Here is a 16,719-nt window from a genome sequence, read left to right as displayed (position 1 = left end):
ACAGCAGTCTGTCCTTCAGAGACTGCTACTCCTAGGGGAAGGCAGAGTATACCACATTAATGGGTAACCCTGTGGTGGTTGGTGGCGGGGGGCGGGAACAAAAAACGAAAACAGCCTGCAGGTCTTGAGTCCCTGAAGTCTCTACTTGTGGGAAGTTTCATTCAGCAAAGGTGCAGGTGCAGTACTGGGCTCGGTGAGGAAAGTCACCAGCACTACCCCAACAGTCAGGCACCCCCGGTGCTCATGAAGGGTCTTGGAGAAGTAAACTTCTCCTCATCCACCACTGCAGACACAACCGGGCCTGCTCCCACCGGAACTTAGCATGGGTGCATTTGTAGACAGCCTTTCTTGAATACTTTCGGGTGGCACTCCACAGGAGGAGTGCCCTCTAGGTTCAGGCTTGCAGAAGAGGTAGAGTCACAATCACTCTCCACATGGAATGACAGCGTTCATCCAGATGGAAACAGGCTCCTGTCTGATCTGAATAGCCAGAATACTGGGTCAGGAGAGTGACTGGGAGGCAGATTGCTTTCCAGCTGGCCTGGAAGGAGAGCTGTGTTGGCTGCCTCTTTTCCCCCTGAAAAGACTTCACTCAGTACATTTCACCGAGAGCTTCCCCAGCTGTCTCTGTCAAGCCTGGGAGCTCTGCCTACTCTTTGGGTATTGCATTTGGCCACAGCAGGATTTTTACCTGTGGGCACCTCCTAATGGTCTGAATCCTGAAGTGTTCCACCCAATGAAGAAAATAATGGAGAAATTTGTTTAAGTGGGAATGAGATTAAAGTTCATGAGACTTCGGCCATTCCAGCCCCACAGGAGACAGGTAATCTGCTCAAACAGCCATCACATCACTACTACAACCAGCATCTGAGAAAACCATTGTTCAAAGATTCTCTATAAGTAAGGGACTTATACAAATTTTTACCACTAAAAGCATCCAGAGCCAAAACTAGGTGACAATAAACTATAAACATTAAAGTCACATCCTCAAGGTGAGAAAAAAATATGAACAAAATCTATTGAAGCAAAAAGTACAAAAGTAATTAGAAGAAACAGTCTACACAAATGAGGAGGAACTAGAAAAATAATTATGTCTATGTGAAACAACTAGGTCCTATTTTTTTGTTTGTTGTGTTTTGTTTTTGTTTTTGTTTTTGTTTTTCGAGATGGAGTTAGGTTCTTGATGCCCAGGCTGGAGTGCTATGGTGCGGTCTCGGTTCACTGCAACCTCTGCCTCCCGGGTTCAAGTGATTCTCCTGCCTCAGCCTCCCGAGTAGCTGGGATTACAGGCATACGCCACCATGCCCAGATAATTTTCTTTTATTATTTTTATTAGAGACAAGGTTTCACCATGTTGGCCAGGGTGGTCTCAAACTCCTGACCTCAGGTGATCCACCTGCCTTGGCCTCCCAAAGTGCTGAGATTACAGGCATGAGCCACTGCGCCCAGCCAAAACTGGGTCCTATTATACCCCCAAAAGATCACAGTAACCAGCAGTGGATCCAAACCCAGATAAAATCATTGAAATAACACATAAAGAATTCAAAGGGTTGATTAGGAAGCTACTCAAGGAGATACAAGAGAAGGGTGAAAAATCAACATAAAGTACCCTAAAACTTAAAGTATAATAAAAAATAAAATAAAATTCACCTTAAAAAATAAAAAAAAGAAATAAAATTAGGATATAAATGAAAAGTTTTTTAACTTTTAAGTTTTTTAACTTTTAGAAGATATACATATTTTAATAAAAGATATTTTAAATATTTTAATATTTGTAAAATAGATATTTTAAATAAGAAAACAATGGAAATGAAAGACACACTTAGGGAACTAAAAACTCCAGTGGAATATTGTAATGATAGACTAGACCAAGTAGAAGAAAGAATTTCAGAGCTTGAAAACAAGGATTTCAAATTATCCCTATCAGACAAAAATTTTTAGAAAGACTCAAATAACAAAGTCTCCAAGAAATATGGGATTATGTAAAATGGCCAAACCTAAGAAAGACAGGTGTTCCTAAAGAAGTAGAAAAAAAATTGAAAAACCTATTTGAGGGAATAATTGAAGAAAACTCTCCAGCCTTGCTGGAGATTTATGTGTCCAAATACAAGAAGCTCAAAGAACTCCTGGAGACTCCATTGTAAAGAGAATGTCACCAAGGCATATATTCATCAGGCTATATAAAGTCAACATGAAGGAAGGAATTCTAAGAGCACTGAGAGAAAAGCACCAGGTAACCTATAAAGGAAAACCTATTCAGATTAACGACAGACTTCTTAGTAGAAACCTTACAAGCCAGAAAGGATTAGGGTCCTATCTTTAGTCTCTTTAATCAGAATAACTTTCAGCCAAGAATTTTGTAACTAGCAAAACTAAGTTTCACAAATGAAAGAAAAATAAAGTCTTTCTTAGAAAAGCAAATGCTGAAAAAAGTCGTTAATATTTGACCAGGCTTACAAGACATGCTAAAAGAAATTGTAAACTTAGAAACAAAACATGCACCAGAAGAGAAACTCCTGAAAGCATAAAATGTATAAGGGCTTATAAAAAAATAATGCAATGAAGAAAACAAAATCACTAGGTACAATCAACATGATGACTGGAAGATTGCCTCACATCTCAACACTAACATTGAGTGTAAATTGTCTAAATGCTCCACTTAAAAGCTACAGATTTGCAGAATCACACATATCTGCTGTCTTCAGGAGATACAATTATCTCATAAATATTCTTATAGACTCAAAGGGACGAAGAAATATATTTAATGCACATGGAAACCAAAAGTAAGCAGGATTAGCAATTCTCGGATCAAAAATATTTGAAAGCAACTACAGTAAATAAAAAGAAGACAAATAATTTCATTATATAATGATAAAAGGATCAATTAAACAAGAAGATATAACAATCATAATGTATAAGTGCCTAACACTGAAGCTCTCATATTCATAAAGCAATTACTGCTAGACCTAAGAAAAGAGATAGCAACACAATGATAGTGGGAAACTTCAACATTCCGTTGACAGCACTAAACAGATCATTAAGGTAGAAACAAACAAACAAACAAAAAACACTGGACTTAAACTGCACTCTAGAATAAATGGACCTAACAGAAATTTACAGAATATTCTACCCAAGAACTTCAGAATACACATTCTTTTCATCAGCACTTGGAACATTCTCCAAGATAGACCATATAGTATGCCAGCAAACATGTCTCAATGAATTTTAAAAAATCAAAATCATATGAAATATCTTCCCAGATCAGAGCAAAATAATACTAGAAATCAATTCCAAAAGGAATTCCTAAAACTATATAAATTCACGGAAATTAAACGATCTGCTGCTGAATGATTTTTGGGTCAACAAGAAAGTTAAAATGAAGAAATAAAAAATTTTCAAAATGAATGACAACAGTGACAAAAGTTATCAAATTTTCTGAGTTATAACAAAAGCAGTGCTAAGAGGAATGTTTATAGTGCTAAATGCCTATATCAGAATGTCTGAAAGATCAAAAATTGACAACCTAGTATCACACCCCAAGGAACTACAGACACAAGAACAAGCCAAACTGAAAGTTAGCAGAAGAAAGGAAATAACAAAGATCAGAGCAAAGGTAAAAGAAATTGAAACAAATAAAGCAATACAAAAGATCAATGAAATAAAAAGTAGGTTCTTTGAAAAGACGAACAGAATTGATAGGCCACTAGCTTAATTAAGCAAGAAAAGGAGATAAGATTCCAATAAACTCAATTAGAAATACAACAGTAGACATTATAACTGACACTACAGAAATACTAAAGATCATCTGCGACTACTGTGAACACCTTGTATGCACAAAAACTAGAAAATCTAGAGAAAATTAATACTTTCCTGTAAATACTCAACCCTGCCAGAAAGAATCAGGAAGAAATATAAATTCTGAATAGGCAAATAACAAGCAGTGGGATTTAATCAATAAGAATAATCATAATAAAAGTGCCAACAAACAAAGCTCAGGACCAGATGGAATCACAGCCACATTAGACCAGATATTCAAAGAAGAATAAGTACCAATTCTGTTGAAACTATTCCGAAAGATTGAGAATAAGGACATCCTCCCTAACTCTATGAAGCTAATATTGCCCTGATACCAAAGCCAGGAAAGGACATAAGAAAAAAAGGAAACTACAGATCAATATCCCTGATGAATATAGATGAAACAAATTCTCAACAAAATACTAGCAATTCAAATTCAACAACACATAAAAAAAAAACACCATGATCAAGTAGGTTTCATTCCAGGGATGCAGGGATGATTTGACATACACAAGTTAATAAATGTGATTCATCACATAAACAGAATTGAAAACAAAAACCGTATGATCATCTCATAGATGCAGAAACATCATTCAATAAAATCCTGCATACCATTATAATGAAAACCCTCAACAAAATAGGCATAGACAGGACACACCTCAAAATAATAAAAACCATATATGACAAACCCACAGCAAACATCATACTGAACAGGGAAAAATTGAAAGCATTTCCCCCAGTAACTGGAACAAGACAAGTATGCTCACTTTTGCCACTTCTCTTCATCATAGTACTGGAAATTCTAGCCAGAGAAATCAGGCCAAGGGAAAGAAATAAAGGAAATCCAAATTGAAAAAATGACTTCAAACTGTCTGTTTGCCAATGATATAAAATTCTACCTAGAAAAACCCCAAAGTCTCCTCCAGAATACTCCTAGATCTGATAAAGGATTTTAGTAGTCTCAGGTTACAAAATCAATGTACATAAATCAGCACTGCTATATACCAACAACAACCAAGGTGATAATCAAATTAAAAACCCAATCCCTTTTACTATTGTTACAAAAAAAAACCCTAGGAATATATTTAACCAATAAGGTGACAGATCTCTACAAGGAGAACTACAAAACTTTGTTGAAAGGAACCATAGATGACTCAAATGGAAATACATCCCATGTTCATGGATTGGAAGAATAAAATAAAATAAAATGACAGTGCCCAAAGCAAACTACAGATTCAGTGCAATTCCTATCAAAATATAAATATCATTTTTCACAAAATTAGAAAAAACAATCCTAAAATTCATAAGGAACTAAAAATGAGCCCAAATAGCCAAAACATTTCTAAGCAAAAGGAATAAATCTAGAGGCATTACATCACCTGACTTCAAATTATAGTACAAGGCTATTGTAACCAAAACAACATGGTACTGGTATAAAAGTAGATACATAGACCAATGAAACTGAATAGAGAAACAAGGAATAAAGCCAAATACTTACAATTAATGGATCATTGACAAGACATACCTAAACATAAACTGGGGAAAAGACATCCTTTTCAATAAATGGTGCTGGGAAATTGAATAGCCACACGTGGAAGAATGAAACTGGATCCCTATCTCTCACCATGTACAAAAATTAATTCAAGATAAAGATTTGAATCAAACACCCGAAACCATAAAATTCTAGAGAAAAACATAGGGACAACTCTTCTGGACATTGACCTATGCAAATAATTTGTGACTAAGACCCCCAAAAGCAAATGCAACAAAAATTTAAAAATGGGACCTAATTAAACTAAAAAGCTGCTGCACAGCAAAAGATATATCATCAGAGTAAACAGACAACTTAGAGAATTGGGGAAATATTTGCAAATTAGGCATCTGACAAATGACTAACATCCATAATCCACAAGGAACTCAAGGAAATCAGTAAGAAGAAAACCAAAATACTTCTATTAAAAGTGGAAGAAGACATGAACAGACATTTCTCAAAAGGAGATATACAATTGGCCAACAAACATATTTTTAAAATGCTCAAAATCCATAATCATCAGGGAATTGCAAATTAAAACTACAATGAGATGCCACCTTACCCTGGCCAGAATGGCCATTATTAAAAAGTCAAGAAACAATAGATGTTGGCACGGATTCAGTGAAAAAGGAACACTTTTCCACTTCCAGTGAGAATGTAAATTAGTACAACCTCTATGGAAACCAATATGGAGATTTCTCAAAGAACTAAAATTGGATCTACCATTCAATCCAGCAATCCCAGTACTGGGTATCCAATTAAAGGAAAATAAGTTACTATAGCAAAAAGATATCTGCAAGTGTGTGTTTATCACAGCAAAATTCACAACTGCAGATTGCATTCAACCTAAGTGCCAATCAACCAATAAGTGCGTAAAGAAAATGTGATATATATATGCTATGGAACACTACTCAGCCATAAAAAAAACGAATGGAATAATGTCTTTTCCAGCAACTTAGATGGGAATGAGGGGCATTATTCTAAGTGAAGAAACTCAGAAATTATAAACCAAATACTGCGTATTCTCACTCATAAGTGGGAGCTAAGCTGTGAATATGAAAAGAAATACAGAGTAGTATTGATGATAAATTTGAGACTCAGAAGGGGGAAAGGTTGTAGGTTGAGTGAGGGTTGAAAAACTACCTACTTGGTAGAATGTACAATTCTCAGGTGATAGGTTCACTAAAATCCTAGACTTCACCACTATACAATTCATTCATGTGACCAAAAACCACTTGTACCGCTAAATTTATTAAAATAAAATATTTTAAAAAGAATGGAAAAAATACAATGGTGTGTGTACAAAGTGAATTACTATTCAGCCATTAAAATAGTAGGAAATCTTGTAATTTGCAACAACATAGATGAACATGGAGAACATTATGTTCAGTAAAATAAGACAAGCTCAGAAGGTCAAATACCACATGTTCGCACTTGTATGTGGAATCTAAAATAGTTAATCTCATAGAAGTAGAGAGTAGAATGGTGGTTCCCAGAAGCTGAGGTGGTTAGAAGGAAGGAGGAGTTGAGAAGGTGTTCATCAAAGGATACATAATTCGTCAGATAGGAAAAATAAGTGCAGGGGCTCCATTGTACAGCACAATGACTATAGTTAATGATGAGATCATGTATTACTGAAATATGCCAAAAGAGAGGATATTAAGTGTTCTCACCACAAAAATTATAACTATGTGAGATAATGCAATTGTTAATTAGCTAGATTTCACCATTCCACAATGTATATATACTTCAAAACATGCTGTACATAATACATATATAGAATTTTATGTCAATTTGAAAAAATTAAATAAAATATGGTGCCTGTAGATTTTCCCACTGGAAAATCGGACTCCTCACCTATTTTGTGTCATGTATGGTTCACATAATCTCTAAATCAATCCACACAGAATGGATATTTTAGCCTGTTGTTATAGGAAAGAAAATTCTTCAAGATTAAGTGATTTATCCATTGTCATAAAACAAATTAAGTGGCATACAACTAGCAATTCAGGACTCCCTTTATTAGCCCACACAACTTACCCCTCCACTACAATCCCAATATGTCAATTTTGTGCCATCTCTCGTCAGCACTTATATCAACATAGTGCACTTGGGGAACAAGTCAGTTAAACACTGGCTCCATCCTCAAAAACTTGAGCATCTGTAGGGGATAGATGAGATTAATATAGCAATGAGATGAAATGAATCAGTAAGTGGTTTCTCGTGATGTAGGGAAGGCATTTGGGAGGAAATAAATTTAATTCTACTTTGGAATATACAAGGAGCTTCAATAAAGTGAATTTAAAGATGGAAGTATAAATTAAATATGAACAGAAGGAAAAAGAATGATGATAAATGAAGGCTTCACAGTGTTTCCTAGAGCTTTGACCCAGAGTTCCATCTGCACAGAAGCAAATGCCAAAAGTACAAGAAAAATAGTCATTTTTCAATAGCCACGTGGCTATTTTTTTTCATGTAAAATAAATAAAAAACTACCAAAAATCTCTCTACTCTGTATCTTATATCAGGCACTATCCTAGTTTTTTTTTAAATTAATATATAGTAGTTGTTCTAGTTGCATTTGATTCATTATCTCATTTCAGTTTTGTGACACTGATATGATATCAGTGACATAATCTCTTTTGAAAACACAGGAATCTGAGGTACAAAGAACTTACAGTTTTTGTCCAAAGTTGCACAATAAATAAGTGGCAGAACATGTATTTTAATCTAGATCTATCTGCTTTAAAAATTCATATTTTTTTCTACTAAGATATATTGCATTCCTATTTTGTTGTTATGATGTTAAGTAATATCCCCAGTAATATTATTAGTCACGTGGTAAAATCTCACTGGCAACTAGGTAAATGGAAATTATTTTTTGAAAACTTTGGATATATGTTTGAACATGTTAAGTTTACTCAACAAAGGTCTTTGTTTTGTCTCAACAATTTTTTGGCAAATCATTTCCTATCAACACAAATGTATATTGATCTGTTAAGACTGTTTTAAATAAGTTGCTCATTTGTCCAAACAGAAGTTTTGCTTGGAAAATGCAAGTGTAGAGACAGCTTCAGTATGAATTATGAAGTTTGGTGTGTTCAAATAAGATTAATAGTGGCGGGACTTGGAATTAATGCCATATTTCTTTCCAGAAAAGCTTTAGTTAAGTTTAGTTATGATACCATTTGAAGTCAGTTTAGTCAGTTGGGAATTTTAATTAAATTCTGGGCAACCACTAAGTGTACCGTATTCTGAGGCCGTTGTTTTCCAAGTGGCCATAGAAAATTGGGAATGTGTACATGAGCACTCTTCATGCACATAAATCATTGCCAATGGGAAGGTTCAGAAGGCAGAATATTGGCTCAAAGTGATGTTTGTAGAAACTTCAAGCTAACTTAACCGTCACATTGGTTTCCATTTCTTCTAAAATAATATTTGAAATTCTCATCTTGTGTCTGGAAAGCTACCTTATTATTTTTAACCATACCTTTCCTGTAAATTCATTATTTGGAACATTAGTGAGTGCTCCCTATTCCCAAAGTTTGCCAAAATTATTAACTTTCTTTAATAGTCATAATTATGTATTTTAATCTTATTTTTAAAGTATATTTCTCCCTGCATAACGTCTCTCCGCTTTAAACATATTTACCAATCTCTTGGTATGGTGGACTAAGATGTAATTGGTGATGAAGCCACATAAAAAATGATGAGCCACTAATTCAGTGTTTATTATTGGTAGTTCTCTTCAGCCTTATGACACTGCTGATGAAACTGTTTGAAAACAACTTGTTTGAGAACAACTGCTTGTTGTTCTCAAGTCAAAACTTCAAAATTTTCTATTTTAAATAAACTCAAAACTGTCCTTATAAAAACAAACTTTAAGTTTGGGGAGATGGTTGTGAAAATTAAGAATGAATATCTCACCTAGGTTTATTTGTATGTTCCTGTAAACCTGGCTACTGGGGAGGCTGAGATGGGAGAACCTATTGAGTTCAGGAGTTCAAGACCAGCCTGTGCAATATAGCAAAACCTCCCTGCTCTCCACCCCACTCCCAGCCGCTGCTTCTAAAAAATAAAAATAAATGGATGAATGAATGGCTGAATAAATAAATAAAATAATAAATCATTCATTTTTATTAGTATTCCTCCTTTCTTTTCCTAGAATCTTTATTTTGGGTAATAACAATATCATTCTTGCAATCACTCATACTTAAAAAATAAGTCATGATTTGATCCTGTCTTCCTCCAAACCTTATGTCCAATCAGTTGCCAGCTTTTATACTTCTGCTTCTCAAATGCTTCTCAATGGCTCCTTTCTTTACTTTCCACTGTTACCCCTCTCTTTTCATCCAAAAGTTAGAGTGACATCCTAGACTCCATTCTTTCTCTCATCCGTAAAAGTGCTATAGCTTTGCTTAAACATCTCTCATCATTTCTTGCCTAACAATTAGAAGATTCTGCTGGCTTTTCTGCTTGACTCTACTCTTGTTCCCATATTGTTGTAACAATATGCTTTTATATTTGACTCTTTTCTAGACCATTAGCTACTTGACAATAAGAATACTATCTTATTCCAAGCTATCTCTTCAGTAACTATTACAGTGGCTGCCATACAATTTCAGAATATTTAACATTATTTAATAAGTGTTTACTGAATGCCTACTTTATGCAAGGCTCAGGGACTGTAGGAATTAAAGACATGGCACTGTTCTCATGCCACTTAAGACCTAGTAGGGAGAGGCAGATGAAGAGAATCTGGTTTGGAAACAACCCAAAGTTAAGCTGTATTATTTAGGTGGTATAGATTTAAACATGAAAGAGGATGACACAGAGAATAACAGAGAAGTTTCTACTTTGGGTAGGAGGTCACAGAAGCATGAAGAAAAAAAAAGTAGCAAGCCATGTGATAAATGGACAAAGAGGAGACAAAGGAAATAGTGCATGCTAAGGTTCTAAGGCAGGAAGTGCTTGGTCTATTTGAGAAACCAAAAGATCAGTGAAGCTGAAACCTGGTGACATGAAATGTGGTGGGAGAGCTAGGCCAGGGCCAGGCAGACAATGCCGGACCTCAAAGGTCATGTCATACATTTTCATGCAAGGGAAGAATGAAAATGAGGGGATTAGATAAGCATTTTAAAAATCTCTGACTTGCTGCTGTATTGAGCAAGTCTAACCCTAACCCTAACCCTAGGTGCACTTGTAGAAAACCAAGTAAGGTTTATTATTGTATCAATCAATTGCTTTTTGTCTGGAATTCTGTAATTGCCATCTATCTCTATGTTATCCTAATTCACTTTCCACTCCAGATTTATTTTCTTGATAAAGCTTTACTTACACTTCTCCATCCCACATTTTCTAACACACGAAACTTGCAGTGCAAACTTCTGGGCATGGAGTTTAATACTTCCTATGGTAATTCTCCTTTTTTTCCTACATATATTTTGTGCTCAAATCAAACTTCTTATTTATCACTCCTCGAAGGTGCCTCTCACGTTCCCCATCTCTCGATATTTAATCAGGCAATTCTGCTTAAAATGCTTTCTTCCATATTTCTCTCCATTAAGAGCTTATGCATCCTTTTGGGACAGATGCAGATACTGACACATGAAAGTTCTTCTGATATCAATAACTAGAAGTATTGCCTCCCTCATCTGAATTTTGACTTACATCACATTTTTCTCCCTTTTCTATTTTGCTCTGTGTTATGTTAGATTCCTCTGTGTCTTATTCCTTTTTTGAATCTTCCATAGCACCTTGAACATTGCATGAACTCAGTTAAGTATTTATTGAAATCAACACATTTCCATACATGTAGCATCTAAGAAAATTGTATATGTGTGCATTTAGTCTTTCAAAGTTTATTATTGTATAATTATAGCATAATTTAAAAACATGCTTGCTTTAGAGCTTGTATTTTTGGACACATATTCAGTTTGAATCTTTAAATATCTGGTTCTTAGATATAACCATGTCATATGCACATGTTTGCTTTAGAAAGTTCTCTTACTTCAAAAAAAAATAGTAAGAGCTTGTCACTTACCACTATATTTGAATACTTAATTAAATATTATAATTTTAGAAGTTAATGTGGATGACAGAATAATAAGAAGATAGTAGCTATAACAAAGAAAGAGTGAAAGTGGGGTAATTATCTTGGTATTGGCATTAGCTCAACCAGATGTGCCAGGAAAAGGCTGAGACGTGATTAGAATTCCAAATGCTTAAAAAAAAATGAAGGCCATCAATAGTAGGGGATAAGTGATCCAAAAAGAGAAACAGATATTATTTTTGTTAGTTGGTTGAATGACTCAGGAGAAATATCCTCATGTGCTACATTTTAAGATCTAAAACGCAGCCACTATTGTTGATAAAACACAGACTTTGGCCGTGGCTTGACACAGACATAGGTTCTACCTTATTCCTCTATAGTAAGAACTAGTTTTAGAGAATTACGGAATTGTTTTCAGTGTGGATATAGTATGCTCAGGTATATAGCCTCTTTGTCCTGGCACAACTAGATTCAAATCATGGTATTTCCTTGTATTAAGTTGATGACTTTGGATGAATTGGTCTATCTCTATGTGATACTCAGTTGGAAAGTGAAAGTAACAATACTCCTCACCACCCAGGATTTTTGTGAAGAAAAAAAAATCATGGAAAACATTTAGTATATAGTCTGGCACATAGTAAATATTGTTAATTGTTCTCTCCCTCCCTTTGCCTTTTCAAGAAGACAAATGGGGATTGTGTCCATATATATCACCAGTTGTCTATATTGACAAGATACCAATCTTTTTAACATACCCATATGAAAAATTTAATAATTATCAACAATCATTGTGTTGAAATCTAGAAATAGTAGATTACAGGGGAAGTAAAGCAACGCTGCTGCCGGATTTTTACATTTATTCTGTAGATAAGCAGAAGAGCAGGCAACTTACTTGCATCACAAAAGGGATCATTTTAGGCTTTGGGGTCTAGAATAGATATTGTGTGGCAATTTTGAATTTAAAAAGACTAGTTAACAGACTGTTGCCTATTTAACACATTTTACTTCAGAGAATGGAAACAAAAGAGACAAAGAAGGGGGCTATTAATTTTTGTATTCACCTATGCTTTGCTTAACGTGTAACAAGGGACAAGTATTTCTTTTATTATTAAATCTGATAAAATAATGAGTTAGGTGCAACAGTTGCTTTAATTCAGGCAAGAAGTGATGGTGTCCTATTCTAAGCTAGTGGCAATGGGGAAGGCAATGACTTGAAAATTACTTAAGACGTATAATTGTCAGGATTCAATGACGGAAAACTGGGAAAGGTAAGCAGGAGAGGACAAAGTTTAGGATGAGGGGCAGGCTTCTGATTGCAGTGAGGAGACATGGAAAATTCAACAAGTTGCAGGGGCAATGAGGGGCAGATTTTCCAGTTATTTTTTGACACAGTGAATTCAAGTTGCATGTGCCTAATTGCAAGGTCAATATCTAGCAGGAGGATTGGTATAAAACTCTAGAGATTAGGATATAGAAGTGGACCAGAGATACACAACTGATATTTATCACCCTAGAGACAGTTACAGCCATGAAAGTTAATCATTCAGGAAAATTATACCCAATTATAGTCCAATAAGTAAGACTTGACATGCTTCCATTAGTGGCTGGGAGCTCTAAAGGCTAGGAGTTTTACTTCTGATTGATACAAACTTTGAAGATGAACTGAATAAACTTTTAGTGTTGTATTTTCAATGGTCAAGGCTGGAAATGACCTTTGCAAGAAACTGGAGAGTTACTAAAACAAAATATATGTAAAAGGCAGGTCAACAAGGGCAATATAGAACATTGTGGAAGTGAAGCATGGGGTACTGGGAACACTTGGTGTGCCCTCTGTGGAAAAGGGAGAAAGAAGGCTGCGAAACGTCTACATTAATATCAGAAAATAGAGCAGAAAAATGTCATCTGACAGAAGTTAAGACTTAACGGTCTCTGGTGCCACCATCCCTGTATTTTTAGCCGGTTTAGAACATATCCCCATCTCTGTAGCTTCAAACAGTTTAACTGTTGAGGATAGAGAGTAAGAAAGATCAATGTCACTTGACAGTGAGTGTTGTCCCAAATGTTCCCTCTGTCACTCTCTACTAGCTTCACTCTACTTGCTTTACCTGCATAGCACTTATCACCATCTGATACATTATGTTTATTTGTTTATCTTTTGTCTCTCCTCACTAGAATAAGCTCCAGTGGAAGAGGGATGTTTCCTGAAATTCAGTGCTGTATCACTGGCACCTAGAACAGTACCTAGTTTATAGTAGCCTCTCAGTAAATATTATTTGAGTAAATAAATGAATAAATGCTATTTGGCATTGAAAATGGCAGAGGTCAGTAACTAACTAGTGGTAGGATGTGGCTGTAGGAGAGCAGCTTCCAAATACAGCTGCCTGTATTAGTCTATTTTCACACTGCCGATAAAGACATATCTGAGACTGGGAAGAAAAAGGGATTTTAACCGACTCACAGTTCTGGGTCATGGCTGGGGAGGCCTCGATCATGGCAGAAGGCAAGGAGGAGCAAGTCACATCTTACTTGGATGGCGGTAGGCAAAAAGAGAGCTTGTGCAGGAAAACTCCCCCTTATAAAACCAGCAGATCTCATGAGACTTATTCACTACCATGATAACAGCACTGGAAAGACTTGCCCCCATGATTCAATTACCTCCCACCAGGTCCCTCCGACAACACGTGGGAATTCAAGATGAGATTTGGGTGAGGACACAGCTAAACCATATCATTCCATCCCAGCCCCTCCCAAATCTCATGTCCTCACATTTTAAAACCAATCATGCCTTCCCAACAGTACCCCAAAGTCTTAACTCATTTCAGCATTAAATCAAAAGTCCACAGTCCAGTCTCAGCTGAGACAAGGCAAGTCCCTTTTGCCTATGAGCCTCTAAAATCAAAAGCAAGTTAGTTACTTCCTATATACAATGGGGGTACAGGCATTGGGTAAATACACCTCTTTTAAATGGGAGAAATTGGCCAAAACAAAGGGGCTACATGCCCCACGCAATTCCAGAATCCAGCGGAGCAGTCAAATCTTAAAGCTCCAAAATGATTTCCTTTTACTCCATGTCTCACATCCAGGTAACAGTGATGCAAAAGGTGGGTTCCCATGGCCTTGGGCAGCTCAACCCTTGTGGTTTTGCAGGGTGTAGCCCATCTTCTGGCTGCTTTCCTGGGCTGGCATTGTATGCAGCTTTTCTAGGCATACAGTGTAAGATGTCAGTGGATCTATCATTCTAGGGTCGGGATGATTGTAGCCCTCTTCTCATAGCTTCACTAGGTGGTGCCCCAGTAGGGATTCTGTGCGGGGGCTCTGGCCCCACATTTCCCTTCCACACTGCCCTAGCAGAGTTTCTCAATGAGAGCCATGCCCCTGCAGCAAACTTTTACCTGGGCATCCAGGCGTTTCCATACATCTTCCAATATCTAGACAGAGGTTCCCAAACCTCAATCTTGACTTCTGTGCACCTGCAGGCTCAACACCACATGGAAGCTGTCAAGGCTTGGTGCTTGCACCCTCTGAAGCAACAGTCCAAGCTGCAACTTGGCCCCTTTTAGTCACAGCTAGAGAATCTGGGATATAGGACACCAAGTCCCTGGACTGTATACAGCAGAGGGACCCTGGGCCCAGCCCATGAAACCATTTTTTTCCTCCTAAACCTTGGAGCCTGTGATGGGAGGGGTTGCCATGAAGAACCCTGACATGCCCCAAAGACATTTTCCCCATTTTCTTGGGAGATAACATTCAGCTTCTCATTACTTATGCAAATTTTTGCAGCCAGCTTGAATTTCTCCTCAGAAAATGAGATTTTCTTTTTCTATCACATTGTCAGGCTGAAAATTTTCCAAACTTTTATGCTCTGCTTCCTTTATAAAACTGAATGCCATTAACAGTATCCAAGTAACCTCTTGAATGCTTTGCTGCTTAGAAATTTCCTCTGCCAGATACCCTAAGTCATCTCTCTGAAGTTCAAAGTTCCACAGATTTCTAGGGCAGAGGCAAAATGCTGCTAGTCTCCTTGCTAAGACATAACAAGAGTCACCTTTGCCCCATTTCCCAAAGAGTTCCTCATTTCCATTTGAGACCACCTCAGCCTGGACTTTATTGTCCATATTGCTATCAGCATTTTGGGGAAAGCCATTCAACAAGTCTCTAGGAAGTTTCGAACTTTCCCACATTTTCCTGTCCTCTTTTGAGCCTCCAAACTGTTCCAACCCTTGCCTGTTACCCAGTTCCAAAGTTGCTTCCACATTTTCAGGTATCTTTTAGCAATGCCCCACTCTACTGGTACCAATTTACTGTATTAGTCCATTTTCACACTGCTGATAAAGTCATACCCAAAACTGAGAAGAAGAAGGAGTTTTAATGAACTTAAAGTTCCACATGCCTGGGGAGGCCTCACAATCATGGCGGAAGGCAAGGAGGAGCAAGTAACATCTTACATGGATGGCGGTAGGCAAAAAAAAAAAAAAAAAAAGCTAGTGAAGGGAAACTCTGCCTTATAAAGCCATCAGATCTCATGAGACTTATTCACTTTCATGAGAACTGCACTGGAAAATCCTGCTCCATGATTCAATTACCTCTCACCAGATCCCTCCCACAACATGTGGGAATTCAAGATGAGATTTGAGTGGGGACACAACCAAACCATATCACTGACCATGGAAAAATTTGCTGGGAAAGGAGAGCGCTTTTCAAGAAGAAATGGAAAAGCAACTCAGAATAGCATATCTGAAAAAGATGGCCATATAAAAATGGCCACACTTAAATCAAAAACCTATCAAATAAAAATTAGCAAAATAGTATATAAGTCAACTATTCCAGACTTTGTCAGATTGTAACTATATACTAAGAACTGTTAGAAACGATGATGAGATTTCAGAGTGACTAAGCGGTAGCAGGTCAAGGATCCAGTAATGTTCCAAGACAAGATTAACTTAGAACTCCTTCTTGTGAAATTTTTGAGAAAGAAGGCACACAAATGGAAATGACAAATAGAAAACCAGTTTCAGGTTATGATTGTATGAACTGGTGCTGGATAAATTTTCTAATTTATGTTCTCTCTGGTAAACTGGGATGTGGCAAAAGGCTTATGTTCATGATCTGAGAGACAGCCTCTCTGGTACACCAATTAGAATTGGTTCTGGCCCCTCAAGGGTGGCCTGCCGGGGAGGAAATCACAGGGATTGTACCCTGAAGCTCACTTAACATGTAATATTGCCTCTCTGTGTGACTAATGAAGCATAGGTAAAGTTTTTACCATTGTAAAGGGATAAACATTCTTGGTTTTTAAATTGTATTTGTTTTCTTACCATTTAGAATGTAAGTTTCATGGAGG

The sequence above is a fragment of the Pongo pygmaeus genome, chromosome X (assembly GCF_028885625.2).
Source record: "Pongo pygmaeus isolate AG05252 chromosome X, NHGRI_mPonPyg2-v2.0_pri, whole genome shotgun sequence".
Lineage (NCBI taxonomy): Eukaryota > Metazoa > Chordata > Mammalia > Primates > Hominidae > Pongo > Pongo pygmaeus.
Note: the sequence above shows the minus strand (reverse complement) of the source record.